The sequence below is a fragment of the Camelus dromedarius genome, chromosome 3 (genome assembly GCF_036321535.1).
Source record: "Camelus dromedarius isolate mCamDro1 chromosome 3, mCamDro1.pat, whole genome shotgun sequence".
Classification (NCBI taxonomy): domain Eukaryota; kingdom Metazoa; phylum Chordata; class Mammalia; order Artiodactyla; family Camelidae; genus Camelus; species Camelus dromedarius.
The window spans coordinates 89,246,475-89,262,669 of record NC_087438.1 but is presented as its reverse complement, the minus strand read 5'-3'; positions in this window follow the sequence as shown (position 1 = coordinate 89,262,669).

Below are 16,195 nucleotides of genomic sequence, written 5' to 3'. Positions count from 1 at the left end.
CATGTATAACTGAAAAATTGTGCTCTACACTGGAATTTGACACAACATTGTAAACTGACTATAACACAATAAAAAAATGTTTAAAAAATCTACAAAATTGCCTACAGAACTAATGACACAGAATTGTTTACTACACAATTACTAAAAGAGGGAGGCATTTGGGGGCATGAATGAGATCAATATAGAATGAATTTTTAAAGTTTTTCTTTCTATAGCTTTAACAGGTATATGAAATGCCCACTACTAAGGAGTCTCTTGAGGACAAAGAGTGGTCTTACTCCTTGCTGTGTACTCACTTCCCACTACAGAATCTAGAAGTAGTAGATGCTCATTAAACACTTCTTAGGTGGATAGATAAGTGGGTAAATAAAATAACTACGAGTGCTCATTATTTTGAGTTCCAAGTTTCTTTAAAACTTTGCACGTGAGAGAAATTTCATAGATGAGAAGATAAGCCACTTGAAGATGGTGACAAATAAAAATACCATACGGTCTCTTCTCAGGGCGAGCTTCTCACTTTCCCAATACAATCTACTTCCTATATCCCCAGGCATTCATACTTGAACCTCTGATTTCTAAAATGAATATTGAGCAATGTAGTCCATTAAGCCATGTTTAGTGGCCATTATAGTGTTCACGGACAGAGACTGGACTTTCTTTTTTTAAATTTTTAATATATGTATTTTTACTGTAGTATAGTCAGTTTGCAATGTGTCCATTTCTGGTGTATAGCACAGTGCTTCAGTCATATATGAACATACATATACTCATTTTCATATTCTTTTTCACCATAAGTTACTACAAGATATTGAATATAGCTCCCTGTGCTATGCAGCATGAACTTCTGGTTTGGACTTTCTTTAACTCCTAGGATTTTCGTGACAGAGACCATCTGGTTTGCAAAGCCTAAGATACTTACTGTCTGGCCATTTCCAAAAAAATTTTGCCAACCTCTTTTGTAATTACTTAACTCTGCCATCATAATGTGAAAGCAGACAGAGAGAACACACAGATGGATTGGTACAGTGGGATCTGATGTTGTGGAGCTCAGACATGGAAGAAAGGTCCCTGACTCTGCTTCAGGAGTTCAAGGAAGGCTGCATGCAGTAATGTTATGTACACTGAGTCTGGAAGGAAAAGCAGGAGCTAGCAAAGCAGAGCAGGAGGGGAGGGCATTCCAGCAGGGGCAACAGTGCAGAAACAGAGGTGAGAGAAGACCACGGCCGTCAGCAACTTCAAGCCATGTGGTGTGGCTGGAACATTTGTTGCACGTGGAGAGTGTTAACAGACGGGGCTGGAAAGATTAGCTCCATTCAGTCAGGGTGTGTCTGCTCTGTCCACCACTTCCCTGGCGCCTGGCACAGAGCCTGTCAGGTAGCAGAGGCTCCATAAACGTTAGATCACCGGGAGTTGAAGATAGGCAGGGTCTAGATCATGAAGTAAATCAGCTTTTAGTTTTTTTAAGGACAAGAAAAAGGGAAAGCTAAGAATGACACGTCACCGAAACATCAGGACACAGCCACTTATGACCTGTGACCATGAGCAGTTGCCTTAACCTGTCTGGGTCTCCACATGTCCATTTTCTTGAACATAAAGCTGCCATGGTGATGCTGACCTCAGGATTAAAGGTGGTCGGGTGCACTGCCTGGTACGAGGCCGGGCGCTGGAGGCAGCGAGCCCTGGGAGCCTGTGCTGCTGCTGAGTTTGGCAGCGTCTCTGTGTTTGATACTTTATCTCATCTGGCAGGGAAAGCTGAAACAGAGCTGAAGCCCGTGATGGTGAAAGCAGCGCGCTGAGATCCTGTTCTGGCTTCGGCTGGGATTGTTTGTTCAGTCCTAACAGCTAGCGTGAGTCCTCCTCTGGGACCCTGAGAAATCACCAGCCACACGGTAACCAAAAGGCAGGCGGAAACCTGAGCAGCCGGGAGGGAGGCAGAGGCAGCCTTTGCGGAGAAAACATTTGTTCCCCTTAAAGAAATAGGATGTTTGAAAAGAAAACACGCAACACTGGAGACACAGACTCCAGTACATTCATTTCAGTTACCACTCCCTCCAGATGGGCTCGAGGATCAAGCCAGCTACATGATATATCCCTTTGCCAGGAACAAAACTCACCGCAGAGAATGCTGTGTTCTCGGACAAAATAATTTCTGTGTTCCATTGAACTGAAGTTGTTTCCAGTCGCCATATTCCAGGAAGCAAGCAACCACCTTAGTTCCTTAAGTTCATGATGCAGCTAGATGTCATGAAATCCATAATCAGTTCATGGGTTGGGGTGCTTTTCACTATGCCTAAAGAACGGCCCTGGAGCTTTTCCAGGCTTTAGAAACACAGCAAATGAGCTGAATGCACTCCTTTTATACTTTTTTAACTGGTCTGGACTGGAATTGGGGAAACTGTCTTAGCAGGGGAATAATCCACATCCAAATTTAACTCGATGGGCCTCACTCTGTAGGGAGCCTAGAATAACACAGCCCGAAGAGGAGACAAACAACAATGGGGGCAAAGGCAAAATCCCAAATACCAGGTTCTTAGAGCCACAGAAGATTTCCTGGGTCATCTTGTCCACCTTCCCGGACAGCTTTTTCTCTGGAAAGCAACTTTTCTTGAACAATCTGCTCAAGTTCTGATGACCACTTTGCCCCCAAACTCAGCGAGCATTTCCTTCCCACACTGCTTGCTTTATCAACATCGGTAACATTTAACCCAATGAACCAGCTTCCTATGTAGAATAGAATTCTAGAATAGGAGTTGGCTTTATCAAGTCCCATTGCAGGTACTGAATGATAATATCCTGTATTTATCTTATTTTTCTGTATAAACCAGTTCTTACAAATTTTTGGTGTCTCACTCCAATGCCCCAAATGCTTATTTACCTTGCATCATTATTTAAACTTTTCATCAATAATTTTAAAAAATTGGGTACTCAGGTGTTTAGTAAATATTTAATGTTTTTAAAATATAAATCTGTGTACCTATAGAGCTTTGTATTTATAAAATATTTATATATTTAAAAGTTCACAGCCTATATATCTTTCCCTTTCTTTTTTTTTTTTTTTTATACTTGCATGAGATTAAGAGCTTCATAGACCTTTGGCATTTAAGTTATTTTTGCCCCCTTTTTTGAGCATCTTCTCTAGCTATACTGCGGTCAGCTATGTGCAATTACAAATCAGAAAGAAATTCCACAACACTGAAGAAGGGTTCCCAATACAATGTCCCAGAATAGAGCAACAAGAGGAAAACATAACAATGATTTGCTTATACCATTCATAAGTTAAATATGCTTGGTAATAAGTTGGCTCCACAGAAGCCAGAATATCTGCACAAGTTTTTTTGAGTGCTCGGAGTGTGAAGCATGAATGACTCTGGCCCAGTGTCTTCTCCACAGCCTTTTACTTTTATTTATGAATCATTTTTCCCTGGTTTGGTCTCATTATAAAGATTGTTCCCATTTGAGAGACAGTATAATATTATGGTCAAACACACAGACTCTAGAACCAGACTGGGTTCTAATTCCTGCTCAGTGCCTCACTAGCTGTGTGTCCCCAGGAAAGTCTTCAACCTCTCTGGGGCACAGCTACACCATTTGTAAGGAGAGAGCAGTAGTTAGAATTACCTCCTATTCATAAAACCCCTTAAGAATTTCATGGTCCATAGGAAGTGTTCACTGAATGTGAAGTAGGATTTACCTTCCCTCCGTCTTGTCTGTTACCTCTTTTTCCATGAAATCCTTCTTCCTCACGCTTGCGAGAATGTAGCTAAGAATCTCAGTATTATTACAGCCTATAGGTCAACACTTAAAGGGCCACTGCCCCAGTGTTTTGTGATGATTTGGAAACTAGCATGATCACAGCCAGGTGAAGCTGCCCTCGAGTCACCCTGGCCATGGGACAGTAACTAGAGAGAGGACATCACAGAATAACGTCAGCGTTTGCTCCGTGAGGTCACTGAGGATGGTCGAGGTGAAAATACAACACCAAAATTTTTTGCAGGATTACATTTTACTGCACTTAATTTGCTTGCTCGCTCTCTCTCATACATACACGCACACACACTCCACGCTAAGACAAATATGTGAACACTCTTACCTCAACAACTGAAATAATTGATTCTGCATTCATTTTAATTCGGCAGTCAGTCAATAAATAGACGAGAAGCCTGTCCGGGTGAGGGACGGTATCACCTCGTCAGTTCACAGACACAGGCTCTGACAGTGCTTACAGACTCCTCCCCACATGCCTCCGCATTGTCTAGAATTTTCACTACACAGACAGGCCGTAATTCAGGCATTGCTAGAGGTCACTGTCTCAGTTGGCACAGCACGGATGAACTTACCCTATGAGAAGTATTAACACACACACAAATATAGGATTTTGCATATGAAGCACAGCTTTCAGTTTTTAGCATAAAATTCTAAAATGCTCACAAGATGGGAACATCCCTTACTCTGTCTGTTTCTGTGTTATTCGCTCAGATGAATTTCTTTCCGGTTCTTGGTGACTACTTCAAGTTTGGTATGACTCTTGGTGTGCGATGTCTCTGTGTGTGTCCCTCTTTCCTTCTCTCACTCTGTTACCCTATTTTCCCCAGTCATTTTCTTTACTATTATCTGTTCATCCATTACTTTCCAGTTTTAATGTAATCTTGGTCACTTTTTACCTTATTTTCCTAAATAATCATTGTATGAAACCATAATTTTATATTATTTCTTTAAAATGTTGAATTGATATATATTTCTTAATGGGACGCTTCTGCCTAAAAAACCCCCTCTGATTTAGTTTAGTTTTTAAAACTAAAGTTGAATTTCTACTTAAAGGACACCAGTAATTATTTTTTTCTCTCAGACTCAGAGGCCATAAGAGTCCCTTAGGATATGTTAGTATCCTTTTAAAAATCTGTATTTAATTAAATAAGTAATGTGTGACAGCATGTTTTGGACATCCTTCTCTCATACTTTTAAATGAATTTTTATTATTACAAAGTATAGATAAACCATATTTATGTAATTATTTCCCCTTTGCTAAATGTTTAGTTCTTTCCATTTTTTAATCTGTGAACAAAAGGGCCTCAGTAACTATCCTTATACACATAACATCCTTGTTCAAATATGAAAGTTTCTTTGTAAGACAGATCTAACAAGCAACACTTCTTATTTAAGGGGTATTTGCATTTTCAATATTAGAGTGAGAAGTCCATCTTTCTAAGATGGACTTGGTTACATAAATATTAAAATGCCCAAAGTGGAAAAGGCCTTAAAATATTTTAAAGAAGTAGATCTTTCTTCCTACTTAGTAAGAGTTTTATCAGAAATGGGCATTAGATTTTATTAATTTTCTTTCCCTCACCGCCTGGGGAAAGACCTTTTTTTTTTTATTAACCATGATTATGATCAGTTATATTAATTATATCCTATTTGTTAGTAATTAATTGTTGTTGGATGTTATTTGCTATGTTTTACTTAGGATGTTCACACAGATATTCATAAAAGAATTGAGTCTTTAAATTCCCTTTTTTATGTCCCTTTGGTCAGGTTTTACTATCATTGAAATGCTGACTTTCTTCATCAGAATTGAGAGCTCTCTGTGTTTCAGAATAGGTTAAGTAAGATTGGAGTTGTCCATTCCACAGTGCACTCACCTATTAACATTTTGTTCTGATGCTTTGGAGGAAAGGATTGCACTCTAAAAACATTCTCCTTTTCATTAAATATTTCTCCCTTTTATGGAGGTTGATCTTGGTTTCTTGGAAAATCAAACATTTCTTCCAGGTTTTCAATTTTTTTTTGCATAGAGTTAAATAAAGTATTTACTAAATCTTAGCACTATTTTCTCTATTTTTTTTACCTGGGTTATAATTTTTTTTAATTTTATACAATTTTTAGAGGTTACTTTCCATTTACAGGTATTTCCATTTACATTTTGCAGCTACATCCCCGTGCTGTACAATGCATCCTTGAGCCTGTCCCCCCACACTATTTTCTCTATTGTTTCCCCAGTTTATCTTCTAATTTTATGTGTGATTTCTTCCTTTTCTTCTTGACTAGATTCACTATTATCTGTCTTACATATTCATTTTTGTTTTGTCTATTTATTTCTAATTTTGTATTTTTGTCAACTATTTAATGCTTTATTAATGTTTGCAAATTTTTTCTTTACAAATTAACAGAGTTAGAAAAGTTAGAATCATTTCTGAATCTGTTCATTTTCCCTTGGGCATTATACTATGTAGTGTCTTTTGCTTTAAAGATGTTGTGAAATTCTGTTCTTAATTTAATAAAATTCAAAATGGTTTAAAGCAGACGACTTTTGATATTGTATTATTTATCTATGATTTTATTACATTAAGGGAAGAGAATATATTTGAATGTATTATATACCACACTACTCTTTTAGAATATGTTGGTTATCTTTTGAAGTTTAATATAATGGTTACAAATACTTCATGGGTATTGCCATCAAAGGGGTGTGTGTGTGTGTGTGTGTGTGTGTGTGTGTGTGTGTGTGCGTGTGCATGCATACAAATGAACTTATTTACAAAAATGACTCACAGACACAGAAAACAAATTTATGGTTACCAAAGGGGAAAGAAGGGAGAGGGATAAATTAGGAGTTTGGGATTAATGTACTTCATATGCCACTCCAGATACATACCATTATATATAAAATAGATAAACAACAAGGGTTTACTATATAGCACAGGGAACTATATTTGATATCTTGTAATAACACATACAAGAAAAAAATCTGAAAAATTATATACATATTTATTTATGTATATATATATGTATTTTGCTATCCACCTGAAAATTACACAATGTTGTAAATCAATTATAGTTCAATAATAAATAAATAAACACTTTTTCCTTCATGACAGTCAAATAAATAAATGAATAATAAAAATTGTGTGTTTAATATCTGAACTCTAAAGTTTTCTCATCTGTCTTTTCTTCTCCCACATGCCTAATTTGGACTTCTCATTAGCAGGACTTAATCTCGTCTGTCCATTTTTATTGCTATATTTTACATTCCATCTCTAAATGACCAATAATTTTTACCTAAAAATCTTCATATATACAGTATATTTTAGACTGGTTATATAATTTCTGAATGTTTCTATATACTCTACAACTTTCTCAAAAGATTAATACAATTTAATGTGTGCACAGTTTTTCTCACACTTCATGTTTCCTTGTAATTTACTAAATATTAGACATCCAGTCTCATGAGAACACTTTTCTTTTTGATTGAGGTATACATATACATGGTTAAACTCACAGTTGTGACGTATGCATCCATGTATATATCCATGTAACCAACATGCCAATTGAGATACAGATTTTCACGCCTCTAGAAAGTTCCCTTGTGCCCCATCTTTTCCTTACCAGAAGCAATCACTATTCTGATCTCTAACCCCATAGATTCATTTTTGCATGTTCTTGAAATTGATACAATTGGAATCACATTGTATGTACACTTTTGGGTTTGGTTTCTTTAACTCAAAATGTTTTTGAGAACAGCTGATACCGTTGCGTTTACTTATCAGTAGTGAATTTCTCTTTGTTGCTGAGTAGTACTCAAGCATGTGAATATATCATAATTTATCCTTCCAGTTACCTATTAATGGAGATTTGGGTTGCTATGGCGTTCAGATTAGATTTTATTGCTCTTGAGTAATATTTTAAGAAAATATCTTAAGTGTGTAGGTTTTCTTGTTTTCGTCTTTTGATAATTGCATGAAAATTTGATTTTAAAAAGTGATAGTCTCCAGGAATTTTCCTTATTGTTTCATCTTATCTGAACAATTAGAGTCATATGAAATAAACATAATTTAAGTAAGCACTAAGGGCTTTAGAACTTGGAATTTCTAAATGCAATAAAAATTGTTAGTTAAGAATAATTCAACAAAAATTGCAGAATTAACTACATACAGGTATTGACTGGGCTGTTTTTCAACCTTACTGAGATATAACTTAAATTCAACAAAATGCACTGATTTGAAGGCACAGTTTAGTGGATTTTGGTTAACTGTTTACAGGTATGTAACTATCACCCAAATCAAGATATAAAATAGATCCCACACCCTAAAAAGTCTCCTTTTGTCCCTCTGCAGTCAGCTTCATTCTGTGACCCCTAGCCCCAGACATCTGCTTATATGCCTTTTGTAACTGTAGTTCAGCTTTGTCATAGAAACAGAAGCATGTAGTATGTAGGTATATTGCCTTTGTTACTGTTCATTGAGCATGATTTTTTTACTTTTTGTGGCTTATTTTACACATTACAAAATTCACCCATTTCAAGTGTCCAACTCAATGGTTTTTAAATTTCTGAGTTGTGCAACCTATCACTGTAAGTCAGGTGTAGAATATTTTCATCACCCAGTAAGATCCTTTGTGCTCACTGTCTGTTCATCCCGTTCCCACTTTCTGCCCCACGCAATAACTAATCCACTTCCTGCCCCTGTAGATTTCTCTCTTGTGGACGTTTCACATAAACTGAATCACACAATATATAGTCTCTTGTGTCTAGCTCTTAGCATACTGTTTTTTAGATTCATCCATGCTGTTGAGTATACCAATATCTTGCTTCCTTTTATCACTCATTTTTCACTCATTTTATAAAAATGTACAAGTATTACTTAATTTGCTTATTCATTCATCTTTTGATAGACACTTGGGTTATTTCAGTTTGGGGCTATTAAGAATGATGCTTTTATAAATACTTTGAAGCTGTTGTGTGAGAAATAAGTTTTCATTTATTTGGAGTAAATACCTAGTTGTGAGATTGCTGGGCCATTTGGCAAGTATTTGTATAACTCATAATACTCTGTTCTACTGGTTTCAAAAGTAGCTATGCAGCTTTGCGCTCCTCAAGCAATGTGGATCCTGTTGCCCCATACCTTCAACAGCATTTAGTATTCCTTTTTTAAACTTTAGTCACGTCAATGGCTGTACCATGGGATCTATATAGATACAAATATATACGTCTGTGTCAATACAATCTCTATCATAATCCTAGATGGCTTTTTAAAGAAACTAGTAAGCTGATTATAAAATGTATACAAAAAGGCAAAGTGACTAGAACATCTAAAACAATCTTGAAAAGAAGGACAACGTTGAAGGATTTACAGTATCTGATTTCAAGACTTACTATATGGACTCACCACAAGACAGTGTGGTATTGGTATAAGGATAGACATAGATTAATAGACAGAAAAGAGAGCCAGAAATAGCCTCACACATTAATGGTTGTTGATTTTCAACATCAAAGTCATTTGAATATTCATGTATTCATTCAACAAATACTTACTGGGCACCTCCTATAAGCCAGGCACTGTAATAGCCACTGACAATCTGACCATTCATAGAGCACTCAAAAATCTTTGTCCTTGTATAGCTTATATTCTGGTTGTGGGAGAAAAAAATTTAAAAAAATAAGGAAAATAAATAATATGTTATAGAACTGTTAAGTTCTTGGGAAAAATAAAAGCAGGAAAGGGGGATCAGGAGTGATAGGGATCTGTTTGAAACATTGTGGCCTGGGTAGTGAGCCACCTACGGAACTTTCTAGGGAGAGGAAGCAGCATATGAAGATTCACTGAGGCAGGGCTTAAAGGAGTGAGCCCAGCAAGAGCGAGCAGAGGGCAGAGTCGGAGCCTTGGCTGAGGGAGACAGCTGGGGCCAGATCACATAGGCTCTTGTGGCAACTGTAAGGAATTTAGCTTTGACTGCCTGAGGTAGGAAGCTATTGAAGGGCTTCTAGTGGAGAGTTGATATCAGATGATTAAATGTTTTCAAAGAATTACTGTGGTTGATACAGTGAGAATGGAAGTCCAAGACAGAGGCAGGGCAAGGAAGAAGTAAGAAGTGTGACCTCATTGACAGAGGCAGGGAACTAGGGATCCGAAATTCAGACTCATTGTCCAAAGAATCCTTTAAAAATTTAAATCTAACTGATGCCTAAGGAGATACTTTTGCTTGAGTAATGGAAAAAGTTACCCTAAGGGAACAGAAAGTCCCATCTGCTTAATCTTTACAAAAAAAAATTTGTTTGTTGTTGAAATATAGTCAGTTTACAATGTTGTGTCAGTTTCTGGTATACAGCATAATGTTTCAGTCATACATATACATACATAACTTTCATATTCTTTTTCTTTATAGGTTATAAGATATTGAGTATAGTTGCATGTGCTATATAGAAGAAACTTGTTGTTTATCTCTTTTATATATAGTAGTTAGTATCTGCAAATCTGGAACTCCCAATTTATCCCATCTGCTTAATCTTGTTTGACCATATTGCTTGAGGGTCTCACCTGCTTAATCTTGTTTCTGCAAAGTGCTGGCTCCACCACAGAGAAGAATGAGCATGAAAAAGACAGACAATGAGAAGACAAGAAGCCTCAAAGAACAGATAAAAAGGACCCCCAAGGATGGAAGTTCTTACATGAAGCCACTTGGGCTTATGGCTCCCTGGCTTTTTTACTCCCCCTTGAGTAGATAAAGCTGCCTTCCACTCCGTCCCTCTGTCTCAGCCGTGAATTCTTTCCAATCCGCAGATAAGAATCTACCTTTTGTGGGCTCCCCATTCTAAGGGCGAGTCTTCCATCCACTAACATAATCAAAATTAATCTGGCAGTCACAAGAGATATCACAGAGAGATTGTAGCATGAATGTTAAAAAAAAAAAAAGATAAAAAAGGCACAGATAAACAGGAGCTAAAGAGATAAACTGATCACAATATTAAAAACAAAAAAAGAAGCTAAAACAGGATTGATTTTCAAAACAGTGAGAGAGACAGTGTCAAATGCTTCTGAGAGAACAAGAAGCATGAGGCCAGGAAAAGACTACTGAATCATAAGCATAAAGGTTTATTTGGTGAATTTCTGTAGCATGGTCCTGGTACCGTGGTGTGACTACAGTGCCTTTGAGCAAATGGAGGCAGTAGTAAAAACCACTTGCTTAAGAAATTTGCTACTAGAAGGAAGTTGGAGGGCAGTGGGGGAAAATGAAGGCTGGTTTCAGGATAGGCTAGATCTCAAGGGCCTACACCCTGATAAGGAAGATCCAATGGACTGACAGTAACTGAGGATGACAGAGAAAACAGAAGATTGGAAAAGCACTGAAAGGGGTGGAAAACGGGGGGATTGCTAGACACCACACTTCCTAGAATCTCCTAGCCAATTCCAGAAATTGCTTTAAAGGTGTTGTTTTTTCTATTTTTGCAGTGCTTGGTTTGTCCATTCACAAATGCATCAATCCCACCCAAACTTCTCCCAGGTCACATGTCAGCTAGGTTATCCCCACCTGCTTTACTCTTAACTGCAGGCTGTTGTTCAGCTTGGAAATCTAAACAGGATGCAAAAATTCCAGGAAGGCACAAGTCAGTCTTGTAGAAAGTGCCTGTTAGATGCTGCCTGTCTGAGATTCGCTCTGGACAGGGCACTGTAACTTAGCGCTGTGAACGGTCTTCGCCTCACGCTGTTCGAACACCTCATCTGCGAGCCATTGGAGGTGCTGTTTGCTCTCTGATACATAACATCTGGACCTTGCTGTGCAGGGCAGCCGGGCTGCTAAGTAGGAGGTAGGCAGGAACAGCTGAGCAAGACTTGGGAATTCCACCCCCCACATACACATCCTTCTTTAATTTTTCCTTAAAAGGCTCACACCCAGTTTCATTTTCACACACAAAGAGTTCCTTTGTATTTCATTATGACCAAGTCACAAAAGTAAATGTTTTCCTTCAAAAAGAAAGTGGGTGTGGATGACGGTCGCTTGGGTGGAATGTTGAGTAAAGACCTTCCCCCCCAGCAAGCCGGACTCCAAAGGAAAAGGGGATTACACTGAGCTCCCAGCTTGGCAACAATGCTTTAATTTTAATTATTTGTTTTTTCCTTACTGATCTGTAAGAAATTTTGGAAATATTTTAAATTTAACCAAGTTGGGCAGAAAAAATTCTGAAGGCTCTGAAGTGAATTACACTACTGAATAGACTCAAACTGTTCTCTATTCTCCTTTATTTCAAAAGTGGATGTTCAAATGGAACTTTCAAGTATGCTTTAATATCACTACAATATGAGGAATGCATCTTCTACGTGGGAACTAGAAGCCAGTGACCTAACCAGACACAGCTCGGTGGGACCACGGCAGATGGATTCATATCACTAAGTAAATTAGAACACTCACTTTGGTTTCTTTTCCACCACTGCACTTTTCTGGCTGGCCACAGGAAACATTAGGATCCTGTTTTGGCAAATTGTGAAGCAGACAAACACTTAGAGTGAGCTAACGTTCTTTACTTTGTGCATTCCTCAGCCCAGCTGACAACATGCCCCCGTTCCAAATGGCACCGGTTTCCCTGAGGGCTCGTGTTCTTCCCTCACTTTCCCTCGGTTGAAACCTCCTTTTTGGAAAGGATCTTAAGAACATTAATGGATACATAATCAATAGGTCTTTAAGTGTTACGTGTCACAACGACTTCTACAATGAAAATGGAAACAACACAGTAAGGCAAAGGAATGAAGCTTTAAGCAATTTCAGATGGTGACCAGCACAAGCTTTCATTTCTTAAGCAAAGGAGACTTTCTAGTATCTTTGAAAAAACACATCAACATCTTCCTACTCTGCACAGTCTTAAGTGTAGGAAGACCTGTCTAGGCATTTCCATTTGAAAAAAAAGTCATTAATTCAATGAATATTTACTGAACATTTTTTCCTGTGGCTTTTACTTTTTTCCCCCCTGAGGCCCACATTTTATATCAAGATCAAGCACACACGTGCATATATATCCCAACTTCAGAAACACTATTTTCATTAAAAAGTACTTATCTCACTCTGTGCAATGTATTCTGATATTTTCTATTCTGCTGCATTTTTTAAATGCTCATCATATCTCACAACCATATTTTATGACCCAGCTTTTAAAAGCAGTGTAGGATGTTTGGATGCTATATGAGGCACTCAGAAGGTACTTTCAACCCTCACTATGGTTGCAGTCCAGAGTGAGAGACATTCTAGAAGTAAGCAAATAATTATAATTTGTGATAGATTCTCTGAAGGTAACCAAGAGGGAACTCTGATAAAATCAGGAGCCCTAATTTGTAGAGAGTGGTCAGAGAAGACCTCTTTGAAGAGGGCAATAAGCTGAGACCCAAAGGATGAAAAAGAGACAGACATACCAAGGGCAGGGGGAACAGCATTCCAGGAAGAGGCGACCACATTCCACCAGGCTGGAAGGAGCCTTCTGAAGAACTGGCAGGAGGCCAGTGCGTCTCCCTGTAGTGAGAGAGGAGAGGGGGTTAGGAAATGAGGTTGGAAAGAGAAGCAGGGGTGTAGCACGCGAGGATTTGTAGGCAATGGTGAAGAGTTTGGATTTAATTCTAAGTATAGTGAGTAGGCCCTGAAAGATTTTTGAATTGTGGTAAATCAATTTATGCAGCTAAAGTTACTATAAATCATTCTTTGACCTTCATTGTTGAAGATTCCATACTGCACTTTTAGAAACTTGCCAAGTTCCAAGAGAATTAATTGGCTTTCCAATGATTTTGTAAAAAGTAAGCTCATGTGGCCAATGAATAAATGGAAGAACTCCCTTTGGGGATGGAAATGACAATAGTGGTAAAACATATATATTGTCCCCACTCAAATTCAAGGGCACTTGAGACAATTCCCATTGTAAGGGACAATTTTTTTAATAGCTACATAAAATAATTCTTATTGACTCTTTCATATTGAATGTGGCACACAGTTGGCTACCCACAAAATTTCACCTCCCCAACCTGTACATGGACAGCTGAGCCTAAGAAAATAGGTGAAAGATTACACTTGCCAGTTCTCTTGGTATTCCCATTTTACGGCTTTTGTGGGAACGCAGTTCAAGCTTGCCTGCTATTTTATTTAATACGCCTCCTTGTAAATTCCAGCTGTTGACCATGTAATTAATCCCTGTATGGAAAATATATTGGCATTTGTTCCTGCAATACCTGAGCTTCATCCCAACAGAATTACATTCATTGTAGCCCTTTCCATTACTCTACAGCTGTTTCTTCGAACCATTTTACATGCCACACAATTAATGTACACCAGGACTCTGCTCCTAGCTTCTCCATAGTAACTCAATCATGAATTTCATTTATTCTTCTTGGTTTCTAGTCACTGAAATCTAGCACTTTAAGTAACAAGCATCCTCTATGTTGCTTCTAGAAAAGGTTATTATTTAACTTGTCAAATTACTATAGAGTGTGGTCCACTAGAACAAGCACGGTGGTTCGATCTTGATACCTATAGCCGAGACGAGAGACAGTCTTTGACATGGTCTTCGGCCAGGAGATTCTCTCACAGGACTCTTTGAGCTTTCTGTGCTACACCTGACCTTTCTCAGCCATTCGTCTTCGTGGCCTCTTTTTTTAAACGAATGGAAACTTGTTTTTCTTTATTATATCAAAATAAAAGTGGCTGAGAATTTCAAACACTAACTTTATAGGAGCAATTGTCTTTTTATAGAGAGCAAAGTTTTAAGATAAAGGGAAACTTGACTTGGTTTTTGTCCAGAAGGTGATCTCGAACAAAGCTCTATAAAGTTAGCATGTCCCTGACATGTCATCTTGTAGTTAGGTCTTATACTGCACATATATAAGACCATCTCTGCTCATGATGGGTGGACTCAGAATAATACCTACATTATTGGTATTGATTTCATGCAAAAATAAATCCTCAAATATTTTCAAAGTTTCACATTTGTATAAGGAAATTGATGAAAGATCATCAGCTTTGCAATAATGTCTGGAAATCGGGTTTTTTTTAAGTTTGAAGAAGAAAGGACTAATTTTTTAAATTAATACTATCTGGAAATTTGTCCTAGGATTGGCAAATACATATACTAGTTAAGAACTGGATTTGGGGCAAAATTATGAAAGTAAATCACACATTTACCTAGTTATGTTTTCTTTAGGATCGAGATCAAGAAGATAATTGTCAACCCAAATGTGGGTAGGTTTTAAGATGTTTTTGTAAGATATAAAGTTAAAGTCTGCTTTGTAAAGCTTATAATTATTTATCAAATTAAGTCTATTTGGCAAATGGGAAATAATTTGGAGTGGACATAAATTTATAACTTCCTGGAAGAGACAGTAGAAAATTCTATGTTCCACCACAGTGTAAAATTTAAGAGAAAATGTTGATGAACATTTCTTAATGATTATCTAGTTTGTCATTTTCTTTAGGATAGTCTAAGATCCACAGAATATCTGTTAGTCATAATACAAACACATAAAAGGAAGCAGGTATCAGTGTAAGAATAAATGTATTACTTCAACTAATATTATTTGATAATTCATTATATTTAACATCAAGGGAGGTGTAAAAGTAAATTAGACATGTCCTAAAAGAATCTGTCATGGTAGGGAAGAAAATATGAATATGAATGACTAAATAAAAGATAATAAATTAATTAAATCTATACACTGTAGTGTATCCCTAATGGAATGTTACATCATCATCAAAAGATTGCCTTATTAGTTTTAAAGAATTATCAGAAATACACACATCAATGTTGATATATGTTAAAAACTATTCTTCCTGACACTGTCATAGAATCTTTGTTTTTATAAATTGTTTCACCTTTTTCAGATTGGAGTAGGACTAAAGTTTAGTAAGTGTTTTCCTTTAAAATGTAAGAATATAAATTATAACCATTTTAATATATTTTAGACCCTGAAAACAAGTTAGTGAAGGTTTTGAGATTGGACATCTGGAGGACAGCTTTAGAACAAAGTCTATCACAAATGTTATCTCATCTATATGGAAACCCATCAACATCCTCACCACAGTGAAGGCAGGGCCCATGGGGCAGAAGGCCAGCTTAAGCAAGGCTTTGCGTACAGGGTTTTCCAAGGTTGATCCAACTAAGATGTGTGTGCATGTGTGTGTAAAATTATTAATTTTAAGTATGTCTCCTGCACACTATTGCTGATTCAATAATAGGCTCCTACCTCTTCCTAAATCTCAGAGAAAATTACTGCTTTATACCCCTACATTCTCCGTTTCCACAGACAAACAGTACGAAGGGAGTCCACTCTGCAGACTGATTCTTATCCTCACAACAGTCCTCATTTTACAGCATCTAGGCTGAGAGTTACTTAAACAGGAATTTATTTACTTTTATGTAAATATGGGGAGAAATCCTCTCTTATTTAAAAAAAAA